Here is a 16,153-nt window from a genome sequence, read left to right as displayed (position 1 = left end):
TGGGCAGGGGAAATAGAGACTTGAAGGTGAGGTGAAGGCTTAACCTTCATTATATATATTTCAAGACATGAGCCTTTACCCACCTCCAGTCGTCATAAAGGCTCCTGGAGGGCGCTCCTTCACGGTGGAGCACCTGCTTGCACTGATACCCATAGGCGGGCAGCCCAACAATACTCCTCATGCGGGCTTTGCCTTCCCTGCCTCTGTCCCTGCCCCCTCGCCCCTATTCTCTGCCATCGCATTCTCCGATAGAGTGGGAGCACGGACGGCTTTGCCTCGGGGCTGCCTTCTGCAGAACCCTGGCTGAGCCACCAAGAAATTCTTTTCTTTTCTTTTGATGAAGTACTGTTTGAGGAAGACCAATTGTCCTGGGACAATTCTCAGTGCAGGTTGCGGTGATTATAGGGGTTGATGTGCACGATGGATTTTTCAAAAGAGGCAAATTTAATACAGATTCGGTTGTAAGGGGATAATACAGTCATCTAAGGATAATACAGATTTAGTCGTAAATCTAGGGATATGACTTCACAATAGCAAGTACTAGATATCATTGAAAGCAGGTTTTTTTTTTTTAAAGGATCGCTTTGAAAGCAATAGTGATGGGGTTACTTTGTAGATATCACAAATACACATTTAGAGGATGGGTGAAAAGAAACAACTGTACTAAATCTTTTTGTTAACATTTACTTATTTATTTTTATTGAGAGAGAGAAAGAGAGAGTGAGAATGGGCACATGTGGGGGGAGGGCACAGAGAGGGAGAGTGACAGAATCCCAAGCAGACTCCACACTATCAGCAGCACAAAAGCCAATGCAGAGCTCAAACTTACAAACTGTGAGATCATGACTTGAGCTAAAGTCAAAAGTCAGATGCTTACACTGTGGAGTTACCTAGGTGCCCCTCAACCGCACTAAATCTTATGGAAATGGATATTTGGGGTTTAGAGTAAGCTGTCACTAATGGCATACTGTATGGATTTAGAAAACAATGTATCTCAAAGCAATATTGCTGGAAATTAAGTCGACGTGCTTTGGAAAAGCCTTAGATGGCTCAACGGGCACATGAAGGATTTGTGAAAGATTATTTCCTGAATGTGAGATTGGGAATATTTAAAAGCAATGTCTCTGAATTACTAGAACTTTTATAATAAATGTGTCCGGATAATTGAATTAATACATGTAACAGACATTTGTCCATTGCGTTTGAACCTCTAAAAGATTATATTCTCATTTGGGTCAAAATGTTTTTATCGATCTGCAAACTTTCAAAAATGGAGACTCCCCTCTCTTCCAGTTTGCTGTCTGTTCGCACACCGTGGTTCGTAAGGGTTTGGCAGACAGCGGCGGCGGGGGGGGGGGGGGGGGGGGGGGGGGGGGGGGGGGGGGGGGGGGGGGGGGGGGGGGGGGGGGGGGGGGGGGGGGGGGGGGGGGGGGGGGGGGTAACAAACGCTAGATGCTTTGCCTTTTTCCTCCCTAATGAAGAGCTCAGTTCTGCTTGCTCTTTGCCGCTCAGGCTCCTCAGGAGCTTGCTTGGTTTGCTTTGCTTTATTTTCTCTAACAAGAGAGCCAGCCTGGGGTCTAGATCAGCACCTGGCTCTTTTTCCCCTGGTATGTCCTGGCTGCTTTTTCACCACACAGCTGACAAGGTGGGTTGATCTAGTTTTTGTTGATGAAAATAATCTCATCTTGCCCAAGAAAGCGTGCATTTCTGGTTTCCCTGCAGGGGCCAGACACCTGCCAAGCCCCAGTGAGAGCCACACAGGAAAAGGGCGCAGGGAAGTATTTTTTTTAATGTTTTATTTATTTTTGAGACAGAGAGATTCAGAGCATGAGCAGGGAGGAGCAGAGAGAGAGGGAGGCACAGAATCGGAAGCAGGTTCCAGGCTCTGAGCTGTCAGCACAGAGCCCCACAGGGGGCTCGAACCCACGAACATGAGATCATGACCTGAGCCAAAGTCGGACACTTAACCGACTGAGCCACCCAGGCGCCCCAGGGAAGTATTTTCTCATGAATATTTTCTCCTGTCCTGGAGGCAACCGTGCTCAGTGGTGGCTAAAACTAGGCTGACACTCATGTGGCTGCTTTGGGTAAATAGATCACTTGTCTTCACTCTAATGAAGAGTGGATCTTAATAGGACAATAGGTTGATTCACTATTATTATCAGGATTAGCGCCCCCACTCCTAATCGTCTCGTAGGGCTGGGCTGGCTTGTCCGCAGCCTGTCATCACAGACAGGGTCTATACATTGATGCTACCATGTTTTTAGGTGTCACCAGGCAGAAGCTTGCCGTTTGGGTATCTCCTAACACCTGGAGAAGGAAAGCTGTTGACACATACAAGCATTGGGACTGAGCTCACGAATGGTCTCTGGGTCTCTGATCACCCAACAGACAGGCTTAGCGCAAGGCTCTGAAGCCAACTCTAAAAGGGAACAGAAAAGTGGCTTCTTATTAGCTAATCAAGCGGCCAGTGACAGCAGAGTGGTAAAGGGCTTGAGTTTGGGGGGTAAGACAGAGCAGGTATGAATTTTAGCTCCTCCAAGTACTAGCTATTTAACCTCAGATATATTTATTAACCTTTCTCTTTCCATGTCTTTTGTTCACAATGGGGATAATAATAAACCCTCCCCCTTTCCCCATAATGTTGTTGGGATGATTAAATAAGATAAATACAGAAAATACTTGGCTTGTCTGGAACCAAGTAGTCCAAAGATGTGTGTTATTATTAATGAGTATATTATAGCCATTTCCTTTAACTAGCCTTTGACCATGCACTACCAATATGTTATTGGATCCTTCTCTGTAGACAGACAGACACATCCCTACTCCCAGGGCATGAAACACAGCATGACTATCCCTGAGAAGTTCTTAGAAATTCCTCCCCTAATCACTGCCCATGAGCAACAAGAAAAATAAGCATTAAGTCAGAATGAAATGTTGAATACTTCACGTGGGCTTAGGGAATGAATTAATCAATTGAAATAGGCTGCCAAGAGATTAGATAAGCTCTTGAGAGAAAAACAAAGGATGCGGTAAAAATAGGCAGACTTGTTTCTTCTTGTGGGGTTGTTTTACAGTGATCTTGGTGGGAAGGAAATACTCAAGGAGGCAAGGAGAAAAGTAGCTCCAATTCTTGGATGAGTAGAATCCTCTGGTTCCTTACCCTCAGCAACACAGATATTGTTCCAGAGACTGAAGCAATAAAGTATTCTAGAATCTGAATGAGGCGTTATGAAATGAAATACTACCCCACGGGATAGCAAAAGCAAGTACTGTTTTACTCCCTTGGACTCTATTTCCCAGCCACCAATTTCTCTCCCTGGAGGCAACCTGAGCCAACCAATCTCTCATGAATCTTTTTGTGACAGTCTCTACATCAACATAATCAAGTAAAAAGCTTGTACCTTTTTTAATAATCCCATTGGTGGATGTTTAGGTTGTTCCTGGTCTTCTGCTATTACAAAGAATGCTGCAATAAATAACTTTAGACCCATAGCATTTCTCACCTGTCCAATGCTGTAGAGACAGCATTTTACGAAGTATATCAGGGGCATCTGGATGGCTCTGTTGGTGAAGCATCTGACTCTTGACTTTGGTTCAGGTCATGATCTCATGGTTTGTGGGTTCAAGCCCTGTGTCAGGCTCTGTGCTGACAGCATGGAGCCTTGCTTGGGATTCTCTCTCTCCCCAGCTCTCCCCCTGACCTCTGCCCCCAGCTCAAGTGCTCTCTCTCTCTCTCTCTCTCAAAAATAAATAAAAGAAAAGAAAAAAAAGAAGTATACCAGTGTTTCTTCATCTTTTGGGGGCAGGAGTCACAGACAGTGAGAGTCTTGTGGAAGCAATGCTTCTATAAGTGATGCCCCCCTCAGATCCCTTTTACCAGGCCAGTTACAAGCTCCCAGCTACAGTGCATGTGGGCTGCTTATGGCTCATGGCTGCCTCTTCCTCCGGAGTGCCACCTTACCCAGAAGGTTTGGCATTCCTCTCACCCTCAGCAGCCCTGACTGACACAGGGGTACAAAACAAAGACCTATACTGTGGTGCAGCTAATCCACCAGAGTCCCACAAGGTCAGATGCCAGCTGGACATCAGCTGAGACTACATCTTTTTCTCTTGCTTTTTTCCTGCGCTCTATCCCACTTTCCTTAATCCTTTTTCCCTGAGGTAATTCTCTCATGCTTTTGAATCCCTGTTTAGGCTCTGCTTCAAAGGAACGCTACTTAAGACAGCTTTTGTCCTCAGAAAAAAGTATACAAAGATACCCAAGAAAACTTTACAATTTCAAAGAGTTCAATTACTCTCTGAGCTCCAGACTGAAAAACTTTGTGTGGAATAACCCAGGGTTCTACCTCTAAAATCCTGAAACATCCCTGGTGTCACAAATAGAAATAGCCCCTGACATGTGGTATTACATCATATCCAACCATTTTTTCTGTACTTTAATTTCTCTATTTCCTGTTTGGTGGAAGATGTCAACTTGATTAATTTCCTTTAGAGCTTCAAATATCTTAATCAATAGTTGGACTTTTCACAATCTGTGGGTAAGAAAGTGGAAATTTTTACTCCAAAATAGGCTCCAGTTTGCAAATGCACGTCCAGGGTAAAGTGTTTTTATCTTTGGGAAATGGTGGAAATGAGAAATCTTTCCATGTAGCTTGGGTATCTGATATTTATTCGGAGGGGAAAATGTGGGGCTATCTATTTCCTCCATCTTTTGAACATAGATCTCCAGTTTTTTTAGAAGTTCATAGAATTCTGGGGGACACGGTCTTCTGAAATTTACCAGTTTCTGTTACCCAGTTTTCAAAACTTCTAGAAAAACCTCTTCTTTAGTCGTTGGAAAACTCAAATGCACAGATTCTTCCAGCTGTGCTTCGTGAATCAAATAGAGACGTAATGAAGCATGACTTTAACTAACAAACATGGCATCTAAATCCCGCAGTCTGTGTCTCCAGACAATGAGCAGAGCCTCATATTTTTGGTGCTGCTACCTATGGCGAGAAGTGACAGATAGAGGTTGAATAATAATAATAACAACCATAGCAGCAGAAACAGCATTAATAGCAACTATTATTCAATTCACAAGCATCTGGCAGTAGCACTATGCTAAGTAAGTAAGCATTGTGCGAGCAAGCTTATATGCATTATATGATTGAAATCTTCCTAACAACCCGGTAAGATGTGGATTAAGTATGATGAGAACAAGGTACCAAAAGGTGTTCTTTTTCAACTTCAACGATATTTATTTATATGAAATCAAGAATCTCCAAGAATTTCCTGATGAAAGGCAAACCGAAGCCCTATGACCCCCTACTGTAGGGACGGGGTAGAATGGAAAAGAATAAGAAGAGATGGAGTAGGGAGGACTGGCTGAAAATTAAAGTTGCCCACAGCTGGGCCACTAGTCACGGAGAGGGCCTTGGGGTGGCTGCCGGTGACTGACAGGGATCATCCCCGTCTGACGCATGGGATTTCTGAGGTGTGAATTAATCACAGCCTTCTTTCCTTTGCCCTCCAGATTCTGAATTCATTAAGAAGTAGATAGGAGATGTAGAGGGAGCAAGGTTTCCACTTATCGATGGCTAAGGTGATTGGAGAGATGATTTGGACCCTTGGACAAATTAGTGATTAAATCTTGGGGGCGGTGAGCATGGGAGAGTGGTGTGGTAGATCAGGCTTGGCCTCACAGCGTATGAGTTTAAGAGATTGAGAGATCAGAGCAGAGAGAGGGAGGCCTCTCGCTCATTCACCTTCACCGAAGTAGAACATGAGCATCCGGGACCAGAGGATGTGAAACTCTACTCATCTCAGCAATGGGATGAATCCCTCTCTTCCTAGGAAGAGCATTAACAGGTTGAGAAAACCAGAAACATTATTCCAGAACTCTTTCCTCTGGGGAACAGAGTGGATGTTCCCTCTCCTTTCTAGAAATGTGAAGACAGGTTACTGAACCTCCTCCCTCAGCCCTCATGTTATCCTTACTCCCCACATGAACTTCGGCCATAAAGCCCCATTTGCTCAATTTTAACTTGCTTTCCACGAAAGGATGCCCCATATCATAGGAATCGCAAGATCTAGACTTTAATAACATATAGATAAAACAAGAACAGAACCATAAAGAAACAAAATGCTTCAGGCAGATTCTTCACTTCTGATGAAAGAATAAACACACTCAGCATGATACTAGGATGGATTTCTCCTGCTCACTTCACTTTTGCTCCCCCTTCTGGATTTAAAAAATTTAAACCCCTGAGAAAGAAGAACGTGTTCATAATGCTGTCTCACATCTTGGATCCCATGGGAAAAGGTCCAAATGTCAAATCAAAAAATCCTCGGGTTATCTCTGGAACACAGTTGCTCTACTCATACTTGGTAAAAACTCTCCATTCCTTTTTGAGATTTCCCTGGGCAGAAACTGAGAGGCAATGAGCATTGTCTTTTACATGCTAGTAAAACAAAACAAAACAAAACAAAACAAGACATCCCCCCCCCAAAAACCATACAAGACAAAGCATGGAAGTGCATTACCCCCTAAAACTAAAATTTGACCCTGTGGGGGGAAAGAATCTGCATTTTGCTGCTCAAATATGGACATATGAAAGTTGTATGTAAACATGTATAGAACATATAGTCCTCTAGGGATGATAAAAATGTTTTAAAGAAGAAAATATAGATGACCTTGGGTATGGTGATGATTTTTTAACTACAACACTAAAGGCACCATCCATGAAAGAAATAGTTGATAGGCTGAACCTTAGTGAGAGACACTGGTAAGAAAATGAAAAGATAAGTCATAGACTTGGAGAAAATATTTGCAAAAGACATAACTGATACAGGGCTATTATTCAAAATATCCTAAGGACACTTAAAATTCAACAGTAAAAAAACAACCAATGCAATTTTTAAAATGGGCAAAAGATTTGAACACACCTCACTACAGAAGAGATGCAGGTGGTAGATAAGCACATGAAAAGATGCTCAACATTATTTGTCCTCATTGAAATGCAAATGAAAACAACAGTGAGGGGCCTCTGGGCGGCTCAGTCAGTTTAGTGTTGGCTCTTGATTTTAGTTCAGGTCATGATCTCCAGGTCATGAGATGAAGCCCCGAGTTCGGCTCCCTTTTGGGAATGGAGCCTGTTTAGGATTCTCTCTCACTCTCTCTTCACCACCCCCCACCACCTCCCACCTGCCCCTTCCCCATTCACATGCTCATGTACTCTCTCTCTCTCAAAACAAAACAAAACAAAACAAAACAAAACAAAACAAAAAAAAAACAGCAATGAGAACCACAGTGAGATACCTCTACACATCATTTAGTATAGCCCAAATCCAGGGCACCAACAACACTAAATGTTGGTGAGGATGTGGAGCGAATAGGAATGCTCATTCATTATCAGTGGGAATGCAAATGGTACAACCACTTTGGAAGACAGTTTGATAGTTTCTTATATTTTTAAGTTTTTTAATGTTTATATATTTCTGAGAGGGACAGAGAGACCGAGTGCAAGTTGGGGAGGGACAGAGAGAGGGAGACACAGAATTCGAAGCAGGCTCCAGGCTCTGAGCTGTCAGCACAGAGCCCAGTGCGAGGCTCAAACTTATAAACCGTGAAATGACCTGAACCGAAGTTAGCCACTTACCTGGCTGAGCCACCCAGGCACCACTGATGGTTCCTTAAAAGAACTAAACATACTCTTACCATACAATCAAGCAATCATCCTCCCTGTTATTTACCCAAAAGAGCTGAACATTTATGTCCACACAAAAAATCTGCACATCGATATTTATAATAGCTTTATTCTAAGTTGCCAGAACATGGAAGGAACCAAGATGTCCTTCAGTAAGTGAATGATGTTTAAATAAAAGAAAACCAGCCAAAGGAGAAAAGCAAAGGAGATTTATTCTGAACTTGATATAGCAAGGGAAATGGCCCTCATCCCTTACATTGTGACAGAGACTCAAAAGCAGACAGAGGAAAAAAATGGAAAAAAGGCTTCGGTGTGCCCTGACAGGAGGCCGTAGCATGAGGAAGCTATAGGTGGGCTAACTGGAAGTGGGGCATCCTGTGGGATTGGTCACAGGTGCATGTTTGGCATTTTCTGCCTGGTCATAAATTGAAAGCAGGGACAAAAATTAGGAAAACTGTCATTTTAAATCCCAGCCACTTTGGGCAGATTGTTACAGAAGTTACGGTTTCGCTCTGTGGATGATCTTTGAAAATAGCTTCCCCAAGTCTCTCATAGCAGGCTGGCTTCCTGGGATATTTATTGTAGATAACGAGGTTGGCTTCTTGGGTAGGTTACAGTAGACTGTGAGTCAAAATTCTCTTTTTATATATGGTCCGGTCTGTTTTTATATATTTCCCATTTGTATTCAGCCTCTCAATAGATAAATGGGTACAACTAAACAATGGGATATTATTTAGCACTAAAAAGAAATGGGGGGTGCCTGGTGGCTCAGTCGGTTAAGCGTCCGGCTTTGGCTCAGGTCATGATCTCACGGTTAGGGGGTTCGAGCCCCGTGTCAGGCTCTGTGCTGACAGTTCAGAGCCTGGACCCTGCTTCAGATTCTGTGTCTCCCGCTCTCTCTGACCTTCACCTGCTCACGCTATCTCTCTCTGACTCTCAAAAATAAATAAAAAACATTAAAAAAAAAAAAGGAAAGGAATGGGCTATCAAACCATGAAAAGACATGGATGAAACTTAAATACATATTACTAAGTGAAAGCAGCCAATCTGAGAAGGCCACATACTGTAAGATGTCAACTGTGTGACATTCTAAAAAGGGTAAATTTATGGAAATAGTAAAAAATTATGGAGTGCCTGGGTGGCTCAGTCAGTTAAGCATCTGATTCTTAATTTTAGCGGTTCATGAGTTCAAGTCCTGTGTCGGGTTCTGCACTGACAGCACCAAGCCTGCTTGGGATTCTGTCTCCCTCTCTCTATCCCTCCCACCTGCCCTCCAAATAAATAAACACTAAAAATATCGGGGGTTGTTGGGAGTTAGGGGTGTTAAATTAATTAAACAAGTAGCCATTAGACTGAAGTGGCTGTTAAAACCATGATGGGCTAAGTAAGCAAAGCAAAAGCGAAGCCTGTAAATGTCTTAAGTTTAGGAAATCAAAACTTAAGGAAAACCAATTACAAGTAACCAGCTATGGCTTGAAGCCATAGCCAACCAGATAATTTCATTTCTTTGCTTTACACCTTCTTTCCATAAGTCTGTCCTCTGGCTCCTGGTCACTTTGCAATTGGCAAGAGTGAACCTTAATGTAAACCACGGACTCTGGGTCCTAACAATGGTGTCCATGTGGGTTCATGGGTTGAAGCAAATGTATCTCTCTCGCTAGGGTTTGTTGATAGTTGGGGAGGCTATGCATGTGTGGGGGGGCACACGTGGGAATTCTATGGTTTCTGCTCAATTTTGATGTGAACTTGAAACTGCTTTTGAAGGGTGCCTGGGTGGCTTAGTCAGTTGAGCGTCCAACTCTTGATTTTGGCTCAGGTCATGATCTCACAGTTCGTGGGATCAAGTACCCTGTTGGGCTGTGTGCTGAACATGGAGACTGCTTGGGATTGTCTCTCTCCCTATTTCTCTGCCCCTCCCCTGCTTACATTCTCCTATGTGCATACTCACTCTCTCAAAATAAATAAATAAACATTAAAAAAACTACTTTTGGATATAAAGTCTATTTCCCATGATATTGTTGCTGATGGCTTGAAGACCAATGAAAATTAGAAGATTCAGAGATTCTCCAACATAAAATGTGCCTCAGTGTCAGTGTGGGAGACAGATGGCCACCCATACCTTGACACCATGCCTATGATGGCCTTTAGAAGACTCCCAGGGTTGTGTCCCTGCAGGGAGCAGAACAGAAATGAGGACATGCAGGTAGATCATCTTAGGTAGATAAGGACACCCTCTCCAGGGCTCCCGGAAGCTTGAGGAAGGCTCCAGCATGGAGGGAAATAAATGCTGGAACTAGAGACCCTGATGGTGATGAATTGATGATGGTGCCCATGTTGATTCCCTTATTTTATCCCCCACTGGCATGGCTCGGGGGACCACCAACAAAATGCCAATAAATCAGGTAATCCTCTGTCTGGGACCAATTCTGTAGAATGCACATAAAGCAGTACTTCTCAAAAGGAGGTCTTCAAACCATCAGCATCAATATCAGCAGGAAATATCTTTAAATGTGGAGGCTGAAGTCCTAGCCTGTGTCTCCCGAATCAGTATCTTTGAGGCGGTAACCCAAGAACCTGCATTTGAAGGAATTTCTCAGGTGACTATGTTTCCCCACCATCAGGAAAGGCAGGAACTTCTCTGTGAAGACAGTTGTGTCTCTGACAACAGAAGGTTCTGTGATCTTGGCTCAGCCTTCTCACTGATGATCAGGGAACCCCATGGACCAAAGTGGCTCAAGGATTGTTTTCAGGAGCATTCAATCATCAAAACTCAAGCTCCTTCTGTCAAAATCCCTTTTAAGGAGCTTTTCTTTGTAAAAGGTCTTTGAGCAGTCCTTCAAGGGGGGGTCTTCACATCCCTAAAGGGGCATCAACATCGTTTTTTGCTTATGATTTTGTGAAGCGTGAGATATGGGATGTGTCTGAACACAATTTAGTCCATTTTATCCTGGAAGTTACTCTTGTGACTTGTCCCCTTAACATATGTATCATATAGAGGAGGGAAGAGACAAAGGTCCTGTGCAGAGTTTTTGGCTCCTTCCCCCCACCCGACCTCCTTACATGGGGCTCTCACAGAGGCAGACTGCAGGTCAGCTTGGCTTTCAGTTTCCAGCATTACCTGGCTTTCTCCTACGGGTATTCTCTGTAGCTTCTTCCCTCATGTTCCTCCCTCAGCTTTCCCCAAAGTGTCTCAAAAGGTTATAAGGCAAAAGATAGGCCCAAGCAGGATTATACACATTGGCTTAAATCTCTTGTTACCCATGGTTTGGAAATGTTGCCTAGTTACCAGGAAAGTCTGGCTTGAGCTTCAAGAAAATCAATTTGACACTAAAAACTTAAAAATGCCAGATGCATTTAAATGTTTAGATGGGCTTGGCAGATGAAACGTTTCAGAATTGGAACATGATAGAAGCAGGAAACCCACCCCAAATGCACAGACTTCTGCACTTACACCTTTCCCTCAACTCTCCTCTTGCCGTCCCCAAGTCCTTCACTCGTCTGTTGGGGGGAGAGGGGGCCACAAATCTGCCTCCTGCCAAACCTTCCATTACCTGTTGTGAATGATGAAGCATGTCTCATCTCGATTGGGTTCCCCTATATTTCTATTTATAGAAAAACATAGACAAGGATGTGTGGCAATTTGTAAATACATATGGTGTGTCTCCCTGTGAAACATGCTTTCCACCACTGATCGAAGTTCGAGCCAGTCAGCCTGGGCTGGGGCCGGAGAATTTGCATTTTTAACAATTTTCCAGGTGATGCCGACGCTGCTGGACAGGGGAACCGCACTTTGAGAACCACTGGTCAAAGTGATGATTGTCTCCACCGTGGCTACACATTAGAAGCCCCTGGGGTGCTTTGGAAAAATGCACAGGCCAACTTCCGAAGAACAAATAAATGATTTCTCAGAGTCACATCAACCCTTTTTAATCAGTAGGTTGGTGGTTCTTAATCTTGGCAGCACATTTGATTACTTGGGGAATTTAAAAAACCCTGGTGCCCAGGCTTCCCCCAACTTCACATCAGGCATCAGTGGTTTTTCAAAGCTCTGCAGGTCATTCACACACGCACCCTAATTGCAGGACTTTTATCATGAAGCAGACGCTGTAGCAGTGGGGGAGGGGGGGCGTGTTGGCTTCAGAGTAAACCCTAACAACCTCAGGAACAGTTTCTTTTTTTGTGTTTCTTCTCCTATTAAAAGGATTTTGAAATAGAGGCTCTAAATCTGCTTGCGCTAATGCTGGAGGAGTTTGGTGGCATTTTAATATTCACAACAGCAAAGAGGATCTCCATACTCTTTCAAGGTCAGGGAAGCCACCACTTTGAAGGAAAAATGCCATGTGGTCTTAACCTGGCTATGCCTTCCTTTGGAGGTGAGAGAGGAGGTTGACACTTTAGTCAGAGTAGACTGTATGGCTTCCTTGGGGAGACATTTGAAGGACGCTAGATGTGAGGGAGCCTGTTGGTGGGAGATTAATGCAAGGTTTGAACCAGCCCCGTCCACTGTGGCTGTAAACTGGGAGAGCAGGAACAGGATTCCCAGCACTAGAAGAAACGGAACTAGGACTGTCTGGGGAGGCCGACATGGGTGCTAAGGACAACTGAGGCATGGGGGTGGCCAGGGTGCTTTGGGACAAGTCAGAGGAGGACTAAATAGGGACCCAGGGAAGTTTGGAAAACATCATTTGGCTTAAACCTGGTGCTGGATGTAGCTTTTTTGATGAGGGGATCGATCCAAAGGACACTCGGCTTTCCAAGTAGGTGATTTAGACTAAGTTACTTTCTGGATGTATTCTTGACCACACATGGGCCCTCAAGCCTCGAAGGGACACTAAAGATCATTCAGTGTAGTTCTTTTCAAACTGTATTTTACAAAGCTCTGGGGATTACCAAAGGATATTTGGGGGTCCCCTAGGAGACCAGAGGGGAGGTAAGAATCATGGAGAACCACGTAGCAGCTTGGAAGGACCCTTGACCTCTCTAGACATAAAATTGCATTAGTAATGCACTTGCTATGCAGCTTCAAGACAATAAAAGACAATGCAATGCTGGCTCACGCCTGCCATGCGCTCTTGTAAGCACTTTACATTTGAACTCACTTATGGATACACTCCTTCAATCCTAACCAACCCTGTGAAGTAGTTTTATCTCTCCCTTATTAGTGGGCAAAGAAGCCGAGAGAGGCCAGGGAAGTTGTCTTAGGTCACAGAGTCCTAAGTGACTGAACTGAGGCATGCATTCTGGCCATCTGGGTTCCAAAGTCCATGCTCCACCACTGTGCTGTTTCCGGCTATGACAGCCTTGCCTCCTGTAGGCCTCCTGTAAGCCTTCTAGAATCTGCTTGGCCACACAAGCAAGGTTCTAGGCTTCCCCATCTATGGTTCAACCAGAGTTCACTCCAGAGTAGCAAGACCCTCCTCTTCATCTCCAAGTATGTACTTCCTTCTTTGCTACTATGAATGAGTGGAGAGTCTGCTTATGATGGCATGGGCAGTGGGATGGGTGCCCATGCAGCACCAGCTCCTTTTGATCCCCTCCCAGAGAATTGGTACAAAACCTGTACCTTCCCTGGGCAACTTGCCTTACAGATCTCCTCCAGACCAAACCGGCAAGAGCAGGGTGGAGGGATTCTTTACTAAAAGGCCAGGTAGGTGTCAGGGCACAGACAGGATTAAGACAACCCTCTCTTGAGCCCAGATGTTCTTTACTTTGCCAAGGATGGTCCTTCCGGTCCCTTCCCCCTGCGAAGAGAGACCTCCCAGGGTGTCACCTCCCTCCCAGCCTCGCTTCTTTCCAGAAGAGGACCCCTCCTACCTTTACTCCTTCAAGTCCTTACTCTGGGACTTGCTGTCCCACTCAATTTACAGAAATAAATGAGAAGGATAAGGTTCTGATCTTGAGTTCTGGTAACTTTCCCTCAAATAGACTGTGGGCCCTCTAAGGTTCTTCTCTGAGCTTTGCAGGTAGAGGTTGGGAGGTGAATAGGACCCTTCCTCCAGGTCAGCCTCCTATTAGAAAGAGCCATTCTGGGGGCAGGAAGTTGGGGAATAATCTTGTCAAGGAGAGCACGAGTTAACCAGGCAGCTTCAGATCAAAGGAGGCTGCGGTTCCTCTTTGCAGATCCTATGCCTTGTAGAACAGCTTTTCTCCTCTAAGGTTGGCTATGGACCTTGCACTTGGGGAACCTGAGACCCTACTTTACAATGCTCAGAAGCGTTTGTCTTTCCTGTTCCATGTGCAGACACTTACCTTGTATGTGAAGCCACGCTCACTGTAAATGGTCCTTCATTTCAGGAGCAATTGTGCTGGATTCTGAACGTAAACATGTAAGAATATATTCTAAGACTGTCCTTGGTTTGGTGTGAGCAGCACATGCCCTTTGCACGGACATAAATTTATGGGAGCACTGTGTAAATTTCAGTTTCAGAAAAGGAGCCTGTGCTCAGGGGTAAACAAATATCCTAAACCAGATATTGAGTCTTTTCTTCTCATTTTATATTTAAGACAACTCAGGCCAGGGGGTGCCTGGGTATCTCAGTTGGTGAAGCATCCAACTCTTGATTTTGGCTCAAGTCATGGTCTCATGGTGGTGAGATGGAGCCCTGGCTTGGACTCTGGGCTGACAGTGTGGAGCCGACTTGGGATTCTCTCTTGTGTGCACACAGGCTCTATCTTTCTCAAAATAAAGAAATAAATTTACAAAAAAAAAAAACAAAAACAAAAACAACCCAGAAGAAAAGAAAAGAAAACTTAATCCAAGAAGATGAGACTCCTCTGACATGGTTTTTGAGCTCACCTTTTACAGAAGACGAATGAGCCTTGTATCTCCTGTGCAACAGTTTTTTTTTTTTTACAGAGAATGAATGTGGCTGTGATTCCTTCTGGAATAAAGTGCTAATCCCTGGCCTACTTCTTGTCCCTGTTGAGGACCTCACTCTATCCAGATTTCTTTCCTTTCTTATGGGATAGCTTAGGTGGGAAGTGCAGCAATGGTAAGATTTAATGTTATTGTTTCAAGGCTCTATATAAAGGCACAGCCCCCAGAGTTTCAATCATTTCCCCTGCTGAGCTATTTCAAGTTCTGTGCCATGAATGTCTATACTCTACAAGGCAAAATTGGATCCTCTGGAATGTAGCTATAGTTTCTTTTAGACTGTGGGGCAGTTTGTTTAAGATAGGGGGATGATAGATGGGCGGACGTGGAGTTGCTGGAGGAAAGACTGCTAGAGCAATTGCACAGCCTACACCTTTGCTGGCGTGGTGACATCATCCCTCCCTCTGCAGACTCTGGTTACCGCCATTCCACAAAGAATTTTCCCTTCACTTGTTTTCTCACCTCCTAAGTGACCTTGTGTGGCTAATCCTTGCCCCAAGCAGCTGTGAGATTAGAGGACTGGGTAGAGTTTGAGGCAGTAAAAGAAGTGGCAAGGAACTCAAATTGAGTCAAAGACCACTCCAACCCTTGGTGACTTCATGAGCTCAAGTCTCCATATTCTGATCTTTAAATGCGGTGAAAACAACGCCTCCTTTATATCATGATTATGACAGGTAAACAAGATAATGCAATATTTTAGAAAGAGTTTCTACAGTCCTGTTTCAACTTCTGGGTCCCATTATGTGCTTCAGCCAATTTTCTGTCCCCAGACTCTCTACAGGCAGCCTCTGTCTTTGTCTAGGTCACCAATGGCCTTCCTGTAACATAATCTGGGGACACTTATCCAGGACCATCTTCCTTGGCCCATGTGCATGCTCAACACAACTGCCTTTGTCTCCTTGAAACATTCTCCTCTCGGTGACCCTGGCATTCTCTCCCCTCCTTCCTCCTCCTTGGCTTCTCTTCAGCAGACTTTGTCTGATCCTTCTGCTCCTCCCCTTCCTCCTCTCCTTCCATTCTCTCCCAAGGTGACTCCTTGTTAGTCTTAAGGCTACACAGCCATCTGGATGCCAGTAATGCCCAAATATTTATCACCAGCCTTGACCTCCTCGAGAAATCTCACGCTGTATCCAGCTTCCTACAGGACATTGCCACATAGAGATGCCTAGTGGTCACTCCTGCCTCATGTGGCCAGAACAAGATTCTTCAATTGTGCTCTCCCTCCCTTTCCCCTAAAAATGCCTGCTTCCCAAATGTGCTTTTAGGAGTTATCTTAGATTGTTCTTTTTTTTGCAACCCCCTCCCCACCACTATCATTTAATCCATGGCCTGGCCTGTCAACTGCATCTCAAAACTTATCCCAAATCCACCCTCTCTCTCCATCTCCACTCCTACCACCCGAATCCAAACCCCTTTATCTTGTTTGGGGACTGCCATCATCACCTTATTGTTCCCTCGCTCTTTCTTCCCCCTATAATCACTCCCTTGCCCTGGCAGGACTGAACCCTTGCCTATTTCTGTAACCTCACTTTGCACCTTCCCTTTCCATCCATTCTGCTGCGGCCACACTGACACTATTTCGCATACA

This window comes from Suricata suricatta, chromosome 15 (assembly GCF_006229205.1).
Source record: "Suricata suricatta isolate VVHF042 chromosome 15, meerkat_22Aug2017_6uvM2_HiC, whole genome shotgun sequence".
Taxonomy (NCBI): domain Eukaryota; kingdom Metazoa; phylum Chordata; class Mammalia; order Carnivora; family Herpestidae; genus Suricata; species Suricata suricatta.
The sequence above is the reverse complement of the archived record's forward strand: the minus strand, read 5'-3'. Positions refer to the sequence as shown.